The sequence below is a fragment of the Pelecanus crispus genome, chromosome 4 (assembly GCF_030463565.1).
Source record: "Pelecanus crispus isolate bPelCri1 chromosome 4, bPelCri1.pri, whole genome shotgun sequence".
NCBI classification, from domain to species: Eukaryota; Metazoa; Chordata; class Aves; order Pelecaniformes; family Pelecanidae; genus Pelecanus; species Pelecanus crispus.
Window position 1 is genome coordinate 86143127 of NC_134646.1, and position 16432 is coordinate 86159558.

Genomic DNA, 16432 nt, shown 5'->3' on the forward strand with positions numbered 1-16432 from the left:
TGTCTGTTAAACCCCCCTGGCTTTGTCCCTCCTGCCATCATGATGCAGTGCCTCTTGTTTTCAGGGTTGACGTAGTTTGCATTCTGAAAACTTTCGGGTGCCGAGGGTATTTCTTAAATCTGCATAATCCCTTGTATCGATGATCTCCTTACCACTGGGACTCTGATTCATGCTGGAGCCGCTTTTAACCCGTAAGGGTTTGAGAACTTCTCTGAATCCAATTGATGTGCAGGGAGCAATCTGTCATCCCATGACACTTCTGCGGAGCAGCAATAAGTTTAATAACGTTGAGATGCCGTGCGTTTGCTTTTCGGACTTGGGCCCCTGAGTACCTGCCAATTTTGTTTGCAAAATGGTCAAAATAGCTACGTGGGAAAGGTGTGTGTTATCACTGCTACGCGTTGACACTTTTATCTTCATTAGCTTCTTGGCACTTTATTGACTGCAGTACGCAACGCACTCGCAACCTCCTGGGTATAAGAAAATGTGGAGGCTTTGGTCCTTTTCCAAGCACGAAGACTTGAATGCAGGGATTTTGAAGAGGAAGGCTGTGGCTGTTTGAAGAATGAAATGCCTTAAAAATGCTCGGTGAGGTTCAGCTGGTCTGAGCCAGTGCATTAGCAGTGAAATGTTTGTACGGTTCATAAGTGCAAAACGCAGCCAAATGAATTCAGCTTGGGCGAGGAGAAAGCTGAACGGTAGCTCTCTACAATTTTTCCTCCTCTGTCAAATGGTCATCTTTGTACACGGCATTTTCTTCTTTGTTTTGGAAGGTAGTCCCAACTTTTTTTCCTGCATTTAAAAATAATAGCTTTTCTGAATGTTGCGAGGAGAAAGGGGAGATGCTCTGGCCTGTTGAGTTTCAGGTGAGGACAGGCAGTCCTAGATCTTCTGGATAACAGGGATGCTTGTTGATGCCAAGTATTGTACAGATAAAGGACAACATCTCGTTGCTCCAAGTAGAGAAGAATCCACCTATCACTGGCTTATTGAGATGAGCAATAACGTGAGAAGATGAGATAGTTCCCGGCTCCCTTGATCCTGTCAATGACCTAATCCCGTGACACGTAACGTGTCACCAAACTCCACCTGTGTGAAGCTCCGTGGGCTGCGCTGGGGCCATCACAGCTCCAGTGCTCCCACCACCGTGGTGCTTCTTGTTGGACTGCAGCTCCAGCTGCAGGGGCCGGGAGCAGGGGATAGCTGGAAGGGTGGACGGATGAAGGTACAGCAAAGAGAGGTCTTTAATTCGTACTTCAGCTTGTTTTTAATTTCTTCTTTTTGGACGTTGCATTCTTTCTCTTTTAAGTCGCTGAATGTTAACACAATATTGACTTAGAGCTGTGAATGGGGGAAGAAGATGCCACCTGAAAGTGTTTGTGTTTGTGGCTGTTTTCCTTCACCCGGGAAGGAACGCCGGCATAGCTGGTGAAAGGGTGTTTCCAAGCTGAAATCCAGACAGGCTTCTCAAAACCTTAAAAGTAATTTCAGGTTTATATTTCAGGTAGGTTTATGCTTACCGTGGAGCTGCCCTGTCAATTAGCGTGGCTTTGCACGAGCAGGCAGAAGCGGTCTGGCTTGGTTATGTAGGGAAGAAAAGTGACTGGGCAAAAAATGCACCGAGTAAGTAGGGAGATTAAAGAGATTTCCCCCTCCCTTCCCAATATATTTCAGTATGAGCTGTTACAGAGCAATTGTAGATGAGAGAAAATTTTCAAAGTAATGTGGGATGATTAAGGGAATGACCAAAATTAATTCTTAGTACAATAAAATAGAAAATGGTAGGGAAAAAAGTAGTGGTTTGGTTTGTGTCTTGAATACAGAGATCCTTGTGGTGGAAAATAAGCCCTATAAAAATGTCATTGTCTAGGAACATCAGAGCTCCTCCTCGTTCAGTGCAGCAGGCTCAAGTGTAAGAGCCCTCTGTACATTGAAAGCCTGATTTTCCCCTTGCGCTCGAGGAAATTGGGAGCAATTCCATCACTGTATGGTAAAGAAGAAAGGAGTCAAGCCCAGAGAATCGAAATTGCTATTCTGAGCAGACAGTAATTTAAAAGGGGACTTTTCTTCCCATCCTGGGACAATTCTAAATTCATAAATACCTTTAATGAAGTGATAAAGTACATCAAGTCACATCTCAAATCCTTCTGTAAGAGCCCTTTTATAACAAGGGTCTGACAGCAATACTCAAATATTTAAGGCTTTACAAGGAAGCAAATAGTTACTTTATCCCCTTAGAGTTTAAACTTTATTCTTACGCACTCAGTGCTATATGTTCGAAATCTGAAATAAATTTAGTTCCATAAATAACCGTGCTAAAATATGAAAGGCACCTAAATAACTTAGTTTTCTGCATCTTTCTTTCAAAAGTGACTTAGGCCCTTCTGTCCAAATACCACTGAATGTCCAAATACCACTGAAGATCTTCAGGAGCTTTCAAATCAGCCCCAAGCCGGCACATGCAATAAGTTCACTGTTCTCTCTGCAGCTTCTGGCCAGCTGGAAATGTTTTAGCTTTTCATTTTCATGGGTTTATTATAAGAAAGTTAGTTGAAGAGGAAGGTTTTATGTTTGTCTGTGAAGTCGCTGCAATCCACAGCCATGCTGATCTCTCCTAGAAGCCAGATCGACACTCGTGGCCGCCCGCCAAGGAAAATCTGTCTCCAGCACCCGAAGAATTTCACTCTGGGCTCTAGCAAGGGAATGTCCTCGATGGATTAGAGCTCCTTACTCAAGGCCTCTCTGTCTGTCCAGCGAATTGTAAATTCTGTGTGTTGAATTTCCTCTGCAAGTGCAAACTTCAGCATTGAGGGAGATTTGGAGAAAGACAGGCAGGAGCCCGTCTTGTGGGAGGCACACGGACGTGCAAGGGATGAAGACAGGGAGGTTCCGCTCTTCTGCTCCGTCATTTTTCTGTTTTATTTTATGGTTGTAACTTGACAGCAGTTATGAATTTCAGCATCAGCTCTTCAAACCCCATCAGTGAGTTAAGACAGGCAAGGGCTATCGGTGGGCGTGGAGCAGCAATTCTGCTTCCCGCTTGTCCAGTAGCAAACATTTTGGGCGTCTTTTTACTGTGTTTGAAAGCCAGCTGTGGTTATTGTGGGTTCATGCTGGATGCCGTCCAGCTGATGCATTATTTTTTCCCTATTACCTCTGATAGAGATGCTTAATAAAGGAGCGTTCCCCTCAGGAACACAAAATCCCTTCCATCCCTGCTCTGTGCCCTGCTCTTCCCTTCATAGAGGTTTCCTATCTCTTCTGCATTGTTTGCATAGTTACTGGAGGCTTTTTTTTTTTCATTTAGGAGACAAAATACAAAGTTAGGTAGGAGCTTTTAGCCGTATGAAATGTGCAGTTGTTCTATCTTTGTATGCATCTTCATTTCCCCCAATGACTTCTGAACCTTCTGGTCATTTTGGCCTTATTTGGTTGATGGTATCAACCTTTGGCTTCAAAGGTATAACAGCCCTACACATTCTTCTGAAAATATGAGCCAAGGTAGAGGAGAAAAGCTGCAGAGTGAACTCATCCCTTAGGCTCAATCTTGAGAGAGAGCCATGGGGAAACCTGGATTTCTTGGTTCTATGCTTGGTTTTAAGGAACCACCTGCTCGGTTGCAGGGAACAGCAAACTGCGAGTTTACACTGAGAGATACAGCAATGCTGCCATTTGTGGATATCCAGCTTAGCTTCTTATCAGGACATCAGATGATAAATCAGGTTTGTAAAACTCCATCTGCCTTGGTTGTTGGCTGCTTTGAAGGCACTTGGAGGCTTGGACTTGTGCAAGGTGAGCCTGTATCAAGTGAGATGTAGCCCTGTCTCCTACTGCTACCATGTGGTCCAGGGCTTCCATACCCAGCCCCGGGCATGGTGGCCGAGGGGAAGCCCTTGCAGATTTGGGCTGAAGGGCCAAGGCCCCATGGGTCTGTGCCTTGACATGACACTGCAAGGCTCTGGCCACCTCTCTACTCTGTTACCTGAGGCAGTTCTGTGGTAGGAAGGTGGAGACAGTCCCTCCAAGAGATCCAAGGCAGCGGCCAGAACAGCATGCAGGTTCATTCCCACCAGGCAGGAAGCCCTGGGTTGGGTTTTTTAAACTTGTTTTTATATTTTGCAGTTAAATGTGGTTTCCCTGCCCCACAAAGTCTAATGACATATCTGAGGAGCAGTGTGAAAACAAGACGTTGGGTGAGCCGTGGAGCCAGCCTGCTGAGAGAGGGACTGCCAGTGCCATGAGTGTGCAGTGGCGTGGAGAGAGGCTCGTTAGATGTGAAACTGGTTTGGCTTATTTTTCCCCACTTGTTTTGCTGGTAGATGCAACAGAAGTTGAAAATTGTATTAAAGGGAGGATTGGTTAAGTTAACTATCTCAGTGAGATGTCTCCTCTTCACATGTACTTGCTTGCGTCTTTGAAGCGCAGGTTTCTGTCATAAGAGAAGTTGCAGACAGAGTAGGTGCCGCGTGAATCATTGGATGCAGTAAGGCAGAGATGAAAAGGTGACTCATGGGTTTCGGCTCATCTACTTCCTTGCCAGTTGCTATTTTCCATCTCCAAATTGTCCAGTAGACTGCCATCCCCCTGGCCCACTACCCTGCTCATCTTCAGCCTCGCAGCTCGGCTGGTTCTCCAAAACGCCTGTTGCACTGCTCTGGCCAAAGGCTGCAGCATGGGGGATCTATATGCTATTTTTTTTTTTGAGAAGCGCTCTTGCACATTTTGGTTTCTGGTCATCTTTAGTGTTTAATGCCCTTTGCAAGGGGACTTCTCCCATAGGAAGACAACATTTACATTTTACATCTCACTTAGGTTCTCTCCTCTCCTTTTAAATGCATCCCTTTTCTCCTGTGTTTACCCTGTATTCTGTCCTTGCTTAATAGTGCTTGCTTTAATTATTTAACCGTTGCTATGTGGCCTGTGCCACATTCTCCTCTCCAGCTCAGCGATCTGAAGCCCTCCGCTGGCTCTCGAGAGCGGTCCTGCATGCCCTGCCCGCAGCTGCCTCCCAAGTGGTGTCAAGCGAAATGCTGAATTCTATTAATCTTTCATTGCCAATGTCATCTTCTTGTGCACTAAGGAAACAAGAGGTGTGAAGACACATGTTCCAGTTGCAGCCTTAATTCTTAATTACCCAGCCATGATGGGTTTGAGCTAGTTTTATCATTACCCTTAAATATAGGGGTTTGCTGTTAAGATCGTATCTCCAGGCTGTTAATTAATTTTGTTGCTCCTCTCCGAGTTCCTTCCACTGATTGGTATCTTTTGGATAATGCATCCACCATTATTAATCATGTTCATTATGGTAGTGCCTACAGGCCAACTAATAACTGCCCATTTCGCTGGGTCTTGTGCAAACACGAAGACCTGAAGAGTCTAAACAGATGATGGAGACCAGAAAAGGCAGGCCAAATGTGTCTGACTTAGAGCTGAACACATAACTACCAATTAAATGGTCTTTTGTTTCCTAACACCTGTGAATGTGATAGATGCTTCTAGGCATCCAGAAGCCATAGCCACATCAGCTTCCCAGAAGTGGAGATACTATCACCTTCATCCTCTGTCACACCTCTCTACTTCCACAGACCCAAATTACGCTGTTTTTTCTAAATGCCACATTGCCTGGGGAAACCAATTTCAAAGCTGTAGTCTGGTGTTAATTTATGGTGGACCTCAGTGGTGTCTGGGCCGCTCCAGCATCATGCTGAGTTTCCTCTCAAAAGTTATCTGCATGGGGTAATACAATAATTTTGTTAACAAAAAAAAGACTTTCTCTCTCAAGAAATGCCTGGATTTGTTTTCTAAATCCATATTTGGAATGAAATTACCCTTGAAAATGTTTGCTGTAATCACTTGGTGGAAAGTAACAGTTGTGTAAACTTACAGATTTATTAAGGCCCATTTAAAACCATATGAATTTTATTTACTCGTATTGTATGAGTTGTCTACTCTTTGGAAGGTGGAGCTGCCCATAGCCTTGAGTTCAGTTTAGAAAGTGGTTATGGTGAGAACACAGTACCCGTTTCACCTGTGAACAAAATCTGTAGACCACGTGAAGATGTAGGACCTATTTCCATGTCACCACTCGTGCTTCAAATGCCCTTTTGATTTCCATTAGTCAAGGTATTTAGGTGTCTCCATCCATCTGTCTCCCACCCCATATCTCCCTAGGAAACTTGGAAGAGGTGAAGAAATAGAAAGGTGAGATGGAGGGAGTGACTTTAAAAAAACCCAACCAAAACTAACAAATAAAACCCCTCAGATGTTTAATGAGGGGCCTTTTTTGCCTTGTTTCATGTTCTTAATATCACCCAATCCTTCTGCCTTGATGTTAGCACCATCCATTTTAATCCCTGTTGGTAACATCAGAGTAAGGTGCTTTCTGTTTTCTGGAAACCCATTTGGGCCTTGATTAAAATCTGTCTCAGAGCAGTTGCGACACATCTAAGAAGTGGCAAGAGATGGTCTGCAAGCTGGTTTGGATCCACCTAATGGTCAGGCTGGACTCCAGTGCATGGGCGTGCTCTTCCAGGCATCCTGCACCGCTGGCGGTCCTCAACCTACTGAGAGTACTCATCGGGAAAGGTGCTCCGTATTGGAGACCCATCATGGATGACAGCTAGAGGCATTTTTTCTCCACTTCGATGCATCTTTATGCAAACACTCATGGAGATATGCTCAGACATGGATCGTTGGGCGGGCATTGCCCGGGGAGCCGTGCAGGAATCCCCCGGGCTGCGGCTAACCCAGTGCACCAGGAAGGACATTCCAGGGTCTTGGCCAAACCACTGTGTTTCTTGCTTGTTAGGCTCAGGGTACGTTTTTTTTTAGTGCCCCAAAACCAACAGTATTTGGAAAGGGCACATTAAGTAGTTTATTTATTTTTAAATCAGTGTTAACTGTCTGACTCACAAAGGAAGGATGCTTCAAAGTTTGTGCTGAAAATCCGAGCTGCTGCTCGCTGTGCTCAGCAGAAAGGGATGGGGAGAGGGAAGGACACACAAAGGCGTGAGCTCAGAGCAGATTTAGAGCCTTAACTCTGATTTTTCTTGCTTTGGTGGGTTTAAGCTAGTCTTAGTATTACTTTAAACACAGCCTTTTGTAGTTCAATTATATTAAAATCACACAGATCCCTAGTCTCTTCGGCTGCTCGGACTCAGTCAGAATCCATCACTCTTGATCCAGGAAGGATGTTTTGGCATAGTGAGGAATTAGAAGTGCCTGGATGCTCCCCGGAGCCTTCAAACAAACAAAAAAAAAAACCCAAAGTCAAGAGTGCAAACATATTCTGTTAGCACTTCTCTTGCGCGGAGAGCGCTGCCTGGGTTTCTTTCATTAGGGCATAGCAATGGAAATTGTGGAGCCTGTCGACACTTTACAGGCTGGAACAATAAAAGCAAACAAACAATCAAATCCACTTTCCTTCGGAGATTTTTGGGCAAGACAAAAGAAATAAAGGGAGGAAATGAGGAATTTGAAAGCAAGGAATAGTCTTTTCTACCTCGTAGTTGGGTGTTAAATTCCTCGAGATGTCACATAAACAGTGCACTGGACTTGCTTAGATGTTGAAATCAGAAGATGGTGGGGTGGGAGATGCTTCTTCTCACCTGAGTCAGTGCTTTAGGCTGACCTTTGGGGTTTGCTCAGGAACGGCTGGGCTTTTCGTGCTGTGGCCACCCCCAGGTCTGGGGTTTGGTCCCATACACCACGCCACTGTGTCCATCTGCTGAAGTTGACACAGAAACTCCATTTCTCTTTCCAAGTCTGTGTGCCGAGAGCGATTCAGTAAAACATTATGCGATCACTTGTTATTCCTTTCTCTTGTTTTCATGTGTATTTTATGGTAAAACAAGCAGTGCAGCCACTCAGATGGGACTCCATGAAGAACCTCAGCAAAAGGGGATCTTGCACTGTAACAGGAACATGTTTTAGTTGGGTTTTATTCCTCTAAGACTCAACTGTAGACCCTGCCACCTCCTGAGCATCCTCAGCTTTGGCTGCTCGTGGTCGGTCCACCCTGGAGCAGGTTGCTGTTACTTCAGGCATCTGCCACAGGGCATGAACAGCAGGAGCTGGCCCGTGCCGGTGGGAGGAGAGATCTCCTCCCTGCCGTGCCCTCTAATTGCAGGAGGCTGCGAGACAGTCATCCGACTGGGGAAACAGACACCGCTGGAGTTATAAGGCCCACTTTCACCTTTAACCTGCTGATTGAGGCGGGATTGATGGGGAATACAGAGGGCCAGAGGTGGTTGCCCTTCACCTCAACATCCCTGCCTGTGAAACCGAATCTGCTCCAGCGATCCGTGCATGCTTGGGAGCTGTCACTCTTGAGCTAGTGAGGAAGAGCCATCCATAAAGAAGCCTTTATGGAGCTGCCTTTCATGACATCCTAGCTTCACCTTGTGCATCATGGGTTTTGGTTTTTTTTTTTCCCCCGAGAGCTCCTGTTGCTGCTGTGAAAGTGAAGAACTGCTCGGCTCAGCTGCTGGCTCTCCCTGCAAGGCATCAGCTGGACCTCGGTGGGTGGTAAAGTCAGTTTTGCAGAGCAGTCTTGTCTTTGGAGTCGTGGGGAAACAGTATCCCAATGCATCCATGTAATTCTTCTCCTTGGGATGTCTCCAGTGCAGCTGGATCGCTGGGTTGTCATTTCAGAGCAAGGAAACGTTAGCTCTTGGAAAGCCTGTTGTGATATTTTGCCAGTCAAGCAGTCAACTTTCTGAAATAACACACGCAAATCAAAAAGCCACCAGTGGCATGATGAACATCTGGGGAAAGTACGTAAGACAGGACCACTGGTGCTTCTATCCATCAGGGTGACTTCAGTTGCAAGGCGGTTGTTTGAGAAGCCTTTGGTACCCCGGATCCTTGAGGAATGAGCTATTAATTGCCTCTTAGACAACCGGTCCCAGAGCAGTCTGTTGTCAGACTCTCCCATTGATTTTTTCCATTTGATTTAAAGAGTACACGTATTGACTAGCATTTATGTAGCGCTGCACACGTGAATTAAGAGGTTAATAAATGAGGTAAGGTTTGTGAGGAAAGGCACTGGTGTGTGAGAGCCCTATGAAGGAGAGAAGAGAGCAGAGAGAAAACTTGACCTCTTCATGCGTCAAGCTGAAGCAGTGGAGAACAGATACAGGAATGGCAGCGGTACTGGAGCTTTGGAAGAAACCAGCAGAGAGGAGATGGGCCCTCCAAATAAGTTGAGAGAGTCAGGATCTCAGGATTGAGTTTTAAGATTACTTTAATATTATATTTCAGCCAACGATTCCTTCGTGAAGCTCAGTCACTTGAGGTTAACGTACTGCGCATCTCGCACAGAAGCATCGGTCCTTTGCAGTTGTCATTTTTATTGATGAATTGACAGCAAGGTGGCACTATATAGCAAGGAACACTACAGTATGATTTATTTCAGCTTTTCTATTAGTTCCCCCCCATCCCGTGATAAAAATAATAATTTGCATTCCTATAGGTTCTGTTGATTCCAGGGCACGTGTGTTTGTTTTTAAACACAACGCAGTAGTTGTTGCTGTTAGAGGTATAAATGGGTTATTTTCTAGGTTGGTTCTGTTAGGAGAGTTTACAGATTGATCTGATGATAGTGGGAAGTTTTGTGCTCTTGCTCTGAATCGGTGCTTCAGTGTTTAAGTGGCGTTTTCCTCTAGAATAGGAGGGGAGTGGTACAGGTATCTAAATGTGGGTGTCTACTGCTGTTGTAGAAGCCCAGAGGTATCCTAGATGTCCACAAGAGACAGGTAGATAGGACACAGGCATTCAAGAGACTTGTGCCTTGCTGGAGTAGCAGCTGGTGGATGCCCTTAGGTGCCTAAAATGGCACCAGGTACCTCTGCTTAGGACCTGAACTGCTTTGTGTGCCCGATGGTTGGTTTATTAGATGTATGTCACCATCCATTGCAGTGACAAAATTGAGCTTTGAGGTAACAGCTCTGCTACTAGTAAAAGTAGTGGACGATGAGGTGGGTTTTGTTCTAGCCCATGGCTGGTCGTGTTCCAGGTGTATGTGCTAATGCAGTTTCAATTTCTATCCTTAAATGTACCTGTGCAATTTCAGGGAGCCAGGAGTTGGGAACATGGTCTCCAAAAGGCAGTTCTTTTGGAGGACAAGAGGAAGTGGCCTCAAGTTGTGCCAGGTGAGGTTTAGATTGGATATTAGGAAAAATTTCTTCACTGAGAGGGTTATCAAGCACTGGCACAGGCTTCCCAGGGAAGTGGTTGAGTCCCCATCCCTGGAGGTATTTAAAAGATGTGTAGACATGGTGTTTAGGGACATGGTTTAGTGGTGGACCTGGTAGTGTTAGGTTTACGGTTGGACTCGATAATCTTAAGGGTCTTTTCCAACCTAAGCGATTATCTGTTTCTATGATTCTTCACGCCCTGTGTTAAAGTGAACAAACCAGAAATATCCTCGTTGACTTTCTAGCTTTCAGGTTGACTTTGCATTCCTGCCCATTAGTAAAACGAACACTTAATCCTAGAAACGTAACGAACTTCACCAAAGCATCAGAGATTTAACAAGCATTAGAAATTTGGTGTGCAATTTTGACTCAATATTGGAATAAGTACCCTTATGATTGCCTATTTTTATACGTATTCAAAACACCATGTGACTTCCAAGGTGGTATGTGAGATCAGCAGAGTGCTAAGAGGGCTCTGTGTGCTACGATACATAGGGAGGAAGAGAGCAATTAGGCTAATGGTCTTTAATTGATAAAGATTGAGGTGGTCTGGCCACCAGCGCAGAGGAGCGGCAGTTTTCTGCTGTGAGGCTTGTTGGAGGATCTGGCTGAAGGCGAAACCAGTCTAACACACACACAGATTTTGCACCTGGACCTAAGACTGGGCAAAGTGAGGACAGGTTCATTCTGGACCAGGAGGACCTCCTGAACTTTCAGGACTGTCCTGGCAACGCAGAGGAGAGTAAAGGAGGGTGAGAAGAGCAGTACATCTGTGTGTGGCAATGGAAGTGGCCCACCAAGGAATCTGTGCTTTGCAGGAGAGCGTGTTGATTATGCTCTGTAATGGTTTGCAGTGCATCACACGTTGCTTGCAGTAACGCCTGAGATAAGGTGAAGCTGAGTGGCTGAACTCCACTTTGCAGGCTCAACGCTTTCTCCAGTGAGAGGGGTTGACATATCTCCAAAGGCCACTGAGGTTCCAGGTGAGATGAGCTTTCCTCTGGAAATGCTTGTGGCACCCTATGGCTTCTGACGGGTCCAAGCAGAAGGCATGCATCTCACTTGGCTCAGCTGAGGTTAAGCAATGGAAGAACCATGAAGTCTTCTCCTCCTCCTCCCACTCCCTTTGAATTGCTAATGGCAAGATGCAAACGCCTTTCAGACCACGTATCTACAAAGCCTTCTGCCTGAGGCCCTTCCAACACACACACAGAGGGTGGCTGATGCTCCTCTTGTCAAAAAACCATGTGTTTTGTAATGGTTTTGAACCTCTGAGTTCCACACCAAAAAGCAGAAACGTCTGGCAGCTTCCCACAGGGGTAAGGGGTGGGGTGGTTTCCACCGTGGGCTACGTCTTCCTGTGCTTGCAGACAGGTCAACCCCGAAAGGGGAGGAAGAGAGGTGGGGGGAAGGGAGGCATATGACTCCGGAAAGTGTTTATTATGTTTAACTGTAATCTGTTCATTTAGCGCCTGTTATTACTGGATGTTTTAACACGTTCTTAGGCACCGTGTCTGCATCAGTGGGGCTGTTTCGAGATGCCAGACAGGTTTCTGCTGCAAAGACCCATCACCAGCTTACGGTGTGTTTTCACACGGTTCTCTTGGATAATCCCTCGCTCTTTCTAATAAATCTAACAAACCACACGAAGTGCAGCATTTATTCAGGTCATGTGCTCATGCATATTAATCTCTCCAGCTGGCTTCTCCTTCATTCATTTAAATTCTCCTTCTCTATCAGGTCCCGACGAAGGCAATTCCCTGGGGGATGTATTTTCGTGTAACAGCTAGCTGGCGTCAAGTCTCGCCGATCGATACTGTGCATGCTTTCAGTGTTTAAATTACCACCATGGTCTGTTGGTCTTGGCTTAGGCAAAAGAATCCCGGTGATGAAATGACACTCGATCTGGAGTTTGCCAGATAGTGTAAACAAGCACATTAGTTGGACCGGATAGGCATGATAATTGCAGAGTGAGGCGGTTGCTTGAATGGATCCATTAAAGTCGGCTTGAGGGAGCTGCATCATCCTTTTCAATTGTTGCTAAAGAAAGGACTGAAAAAGTAGCCGCAGCTGGAGGGTCTTGCTGCAGAACACGAAGCACCAAATCTGTTCTTAACTCTATGTTGCTGAGCTCGTGCCACTTGCTCGGTGCGATCCGGGATGTCGGATCACTTGGGGATCCACTTCTGTGCTTCATGTTGTAGGAGAGCTGTGGCTAAATGGGGCTACGTAGCTGTCGCTATTGCGAACCGCACACTGCAGAAAATGGATGGAGTTGTATGTCTTCCTATTCCAGGGTTCAAGTCCCTCATTGATCCCATCGGAGAGGAGAAGCATCCACCCTTTTCCTTCTCCAAAGCGGTTCTGACTGTTTGCAGAGCGTGGGGGTGCACTTTTTACTTGCTTTAAGAATTTTCATGCTTTGGAGCCAAGCAAGTACCAGAAATGCTGCAATTTGGAGGGGAGGTCCCTGGGAAAAGCAGCACGTGGTATGAGTTTGGAAAGGTCTGCTAGAGGAGTGGTGGGGAGATCCTGATATTTGTTCCCTGATACCCGCTCAGGTTGATTGAGAAACAACTCTGCCATGGGGAAGAAGGTTTTCAGATGTTTGAGTTATTTTGACTGAAGTGTGAGAATTCAGCTGTAAGAATATATTCACAATTTTAAGAGCTGTGGACCAGCTCTTAAAGAACCTAAATAAATACTGTAATACTAGATGTTAGCTGTTGGCCCAACTTGTGCTTACTGGGTAATCTGCTGGGATGGCGACGGTTGGATTCTGTGCGTCACCAAGAGCCTTCATTTTGCTTGAGCAAATCCTGAGTTCATTAAATCAGGTAATTTAGTTCTGTGACTCAGTTCTTGTAGTTTTTGATTAATCGCTCAGCTGTGGTGGTTGGCCAGTCAAAGTTTGGGCCGTGGCTTGGTTTGATCAGACATAGAGGTTGCAGAGCTTTCATTTCTGGTGCATAGTTGGGAGTTTTGTGTCATTTGGGATGAGACCTCTTGTGAGCAACAGGCCTGTTTAATTTCTGTGGGCTTTTTTGTAGCTTCTCATGAACCGTCTGATTCTGTCTCTCCCAGCGGGTGCTGGGCTGGGTGGGGCTGGGAGTTCCTGGTGTTGGAAATTCAGGTTGTCCTGGGTGGATGCATGTGTCTTTGAATTTTATTTAAAGAGTGTGTATGTTTTGAGCATGAGCTGGAACACCCTGATATGCTGAATATCATAAAAAAAGAAAAGGTCTGGCTTTTGTATTACGTGGTGTCAGACAGACAGACAGCAAAGGAGCAATAGGTGTGTACCACGCCGAAACTCACTTGGCGTCTCCCCATCCTCCTGTTCACAGCAGTTGCATCTGCCCAAGTGGAAGAGTAAATACTCCTCCGATCTAATCACATTAAATGTTCCAGAGTGTAATACCTTAATTTGGTTGCTGACATGAGGGCTGATGGGGAAATGGTGTGGTAATCAGGAATGACAGCGATGGTAGATAGGAATCTTTTGTTTCAAAGATTAAGTGAACCTGAGTAGATAGAATGGTCGGGTGTGCCCCGTAACCAGAAATAGTCCTCGCATGCTGACTCAGAGCACAAAGCCACTCAGGAAAGTTGAGTCTTTCTGCAAATGGCTTGTTCTCATCTAAACCTGTTATCGGCCTCTGGAAGATCCAGTCTGAGGTCAGAGGCATCTACGGTTGGACTCGCTGATCTTGAAGGTCTTTTCCAACCTAAATGATTCTATGATTCTATGTGGTATTAAGTTGTTGTGAGTACACTAGAAAGAAAAAAGCACCGAAAAAATATTAATGCATCTTTTCTTTGTGGCAGCTTGGGACTGAAGCGTACAAAGTCTGTTATTGCTCTGCTCCTCTTAATATTTAAAATCTGGAAGGGGGAGGGAATCCTCCCGGGAATGCACACCCTATGCAAAATTGCTTTTCAGAAGTGTTTGAAAACAATTGCTTCTGCAGGAGCAGGAGCTAATTTGAACAGCCAGTTCTGTCCTTGAGATGTACATTCCAGGATGCCAGAGGAAAATAGCAGGCTGGAATTTGCTTCATGTTTGAGGTTAGTTTGAAAGGAGTCCGGTGCTTTTATTGAGGGTGGTTTTATATAGCAGCTCTCAGTGGAAACAGTTTGTCTTTTATATTTTTAGGTTATTAAGGGATTTCTTTAAGGTCAGCCTGAGTTCACACAATTTTCTCTTCTGCCTTGATGGAGGTAGGCATTATTATTTGAAATGACTGGGGTCCAAACTTGCTGTATAACCTCTTAGGCACTTGATTCTATATGGTTGTGGAAGCAGGTTGATGAAATGGATGTGCACATGTCATTTCCCAGTTTGTGGAAAAAACGCTGCTTCCATTTTATCCCCTTGAACGGGTAGAAGTTTTCCATGAGCATCACCTGGCGTCCCAGACGCTCATTGCCTCGAAGAGGAGCATTGCTCGCGGACTTAATTGCAGAATCTCTAATTTTGGGGCATTTAATTATCCCTCTGCCTTTCAGCCACTCGCAGCTTTCTCCAAAGGGCTTTTAATAGGAGGCAGAGGAACCCTCCAGCACAAATTTCTCTCCAGTAGCGTATTTTTCCTATAGATTGAATATACATGATGAGAGTGTTCTGCTCTCATAAAGAGATAGTACAGCTTGTGTGGGGCTGTATGGATAAATAGATGTATGAAGTTAAAAAATTTTCCAAGAGGAAAAGGTGATGTAATGGACTGTGGAAATAATATTTTTTTATTCTTTCTCTCATCTGATCACACGATATAAATAGTGGAAAAAGGCACAAACCCATTGAAATGTAAACCACTCTGGTAAAGCTCCCCCATCGCTGCGTGCTGGGTTCAGGCAGCAAGCAGCATCCATGGGTGGTTTCCAGCACATTAGCAGCTACATGTGGAGCCATCTGTCATGGCTTGGAGGTGCCGAACCGATTCAGCAGTTCATTAGGTAAGGCCAGAAGAAAAAAATAGCCTTGAAAATCAGCGTGTAGATGGGAGAAGGGGAGACCGAAGAGCTGGAGGAAGCACAGTCCATGCAATGCTGTAATTTACTGAGTCATTTGCCATCACTCCCCATCGTGGGGTCAGGGCAGTTCATTAACTGACTCTGCAAGGGGATTTGGAGTTGTCTGCAGCAGGTTAAGGCATGGTCAACAGCAACACCATTGCTTCGATGGGTGGCACCTGTCCTCTCCAAAACCACCCTCAGACATGTCCCAGCACCACGCTTGGGAGATACCATCCTGGTGGATGCATCTCAGCTTGGATTAAGCTCAAATGAGAGCTCCAGGTAATGGTGTTTGCTGTCTCAGAACTGAGTTTTAAATGATTTCTTCTAACAAAATTGTTCACCAGCGGGGTGACTTGAAGGAACAAACACCTGCTTTGGTGCGTCTGCAAGGCAGGACTGCTCCATGAGAACCTGCGTTCAGCCCTCCTCCACAGACCCTCTAGAGGTGTTTGCAGAAAGCGTTTCTGAGCCTGGGCTGTTGGCCATCCATGGCCACCTACAGAACAGCAGGCCTTCTCTGGTTTGCTTCTTCCGGCGTCCTTATCCTGTCCGGTGTGCAGGATCTGGCCTTTATCTTCCCACCTTTTCATTCCTTGTTGGATGTTGGGCATTGCCTTGGTGATAGTGGGTACAGCTGGCCAAGCAGCTACATGCACCATATGCAGGACATTGTTTTTAGGGCCGTTGAAGATCTGTCGTCATCTTCTTGCTTTGTTATTAAACCCTTTTAAAACAAGACCGATTCTGGATAATGCCAGCTTTTTTCTTTCTGTTTGGTGCTTGGATTGTCTTAATGGATTTCTTCTCTTCTGGTGTGTTCGAAGACCAACTTCTGTATCTTCATAGGCTGCATTGCCACAGTGACTAGAGGTAGCAACGTGAACTAGGAATGTTGTGGTTTAATCTTCTCATTTCTCCTCCTCAACCTGTCTATTTGCAGGTCTGTGTCTCTGCTCTGATGCTTCTCTTGACACTTTGCTGCATTCAAGCACCCAACAGTTTCCTTGAAGGGAACCCTTGTGCTCTGCAGTTACACTGAGATTTGAGATGTACTTGTTTGACTCAAATTATCGACCAACAGTGTATTGATCGGCTTTATTTCCAAATGGGCATCACACAGATGTGGTACCTACAATTTTCTGTTTCGTTTTGAGCATGAGAGTTCAATCAGGGAATACCTTTCTGTGTGTTTGGAAACGGCGAAGCGAGTCCAACTG

At 45.5% G+C, this 16432-nt stretch overlaps 1 protein-coding gene across 4 annotated transcripts in view; it reads left to right on the top strand.

The window, feature by feature from the left end:
- EXOC6B (exocyst complex component 6B) overlaps positions 1–16432 on the top strand; it is a 312903-nt gene that overhangs the window by 241317 nt on the left and 55154 nt on the right. The gene's annotated exons all lie outside the window — the stretch shown is intronic.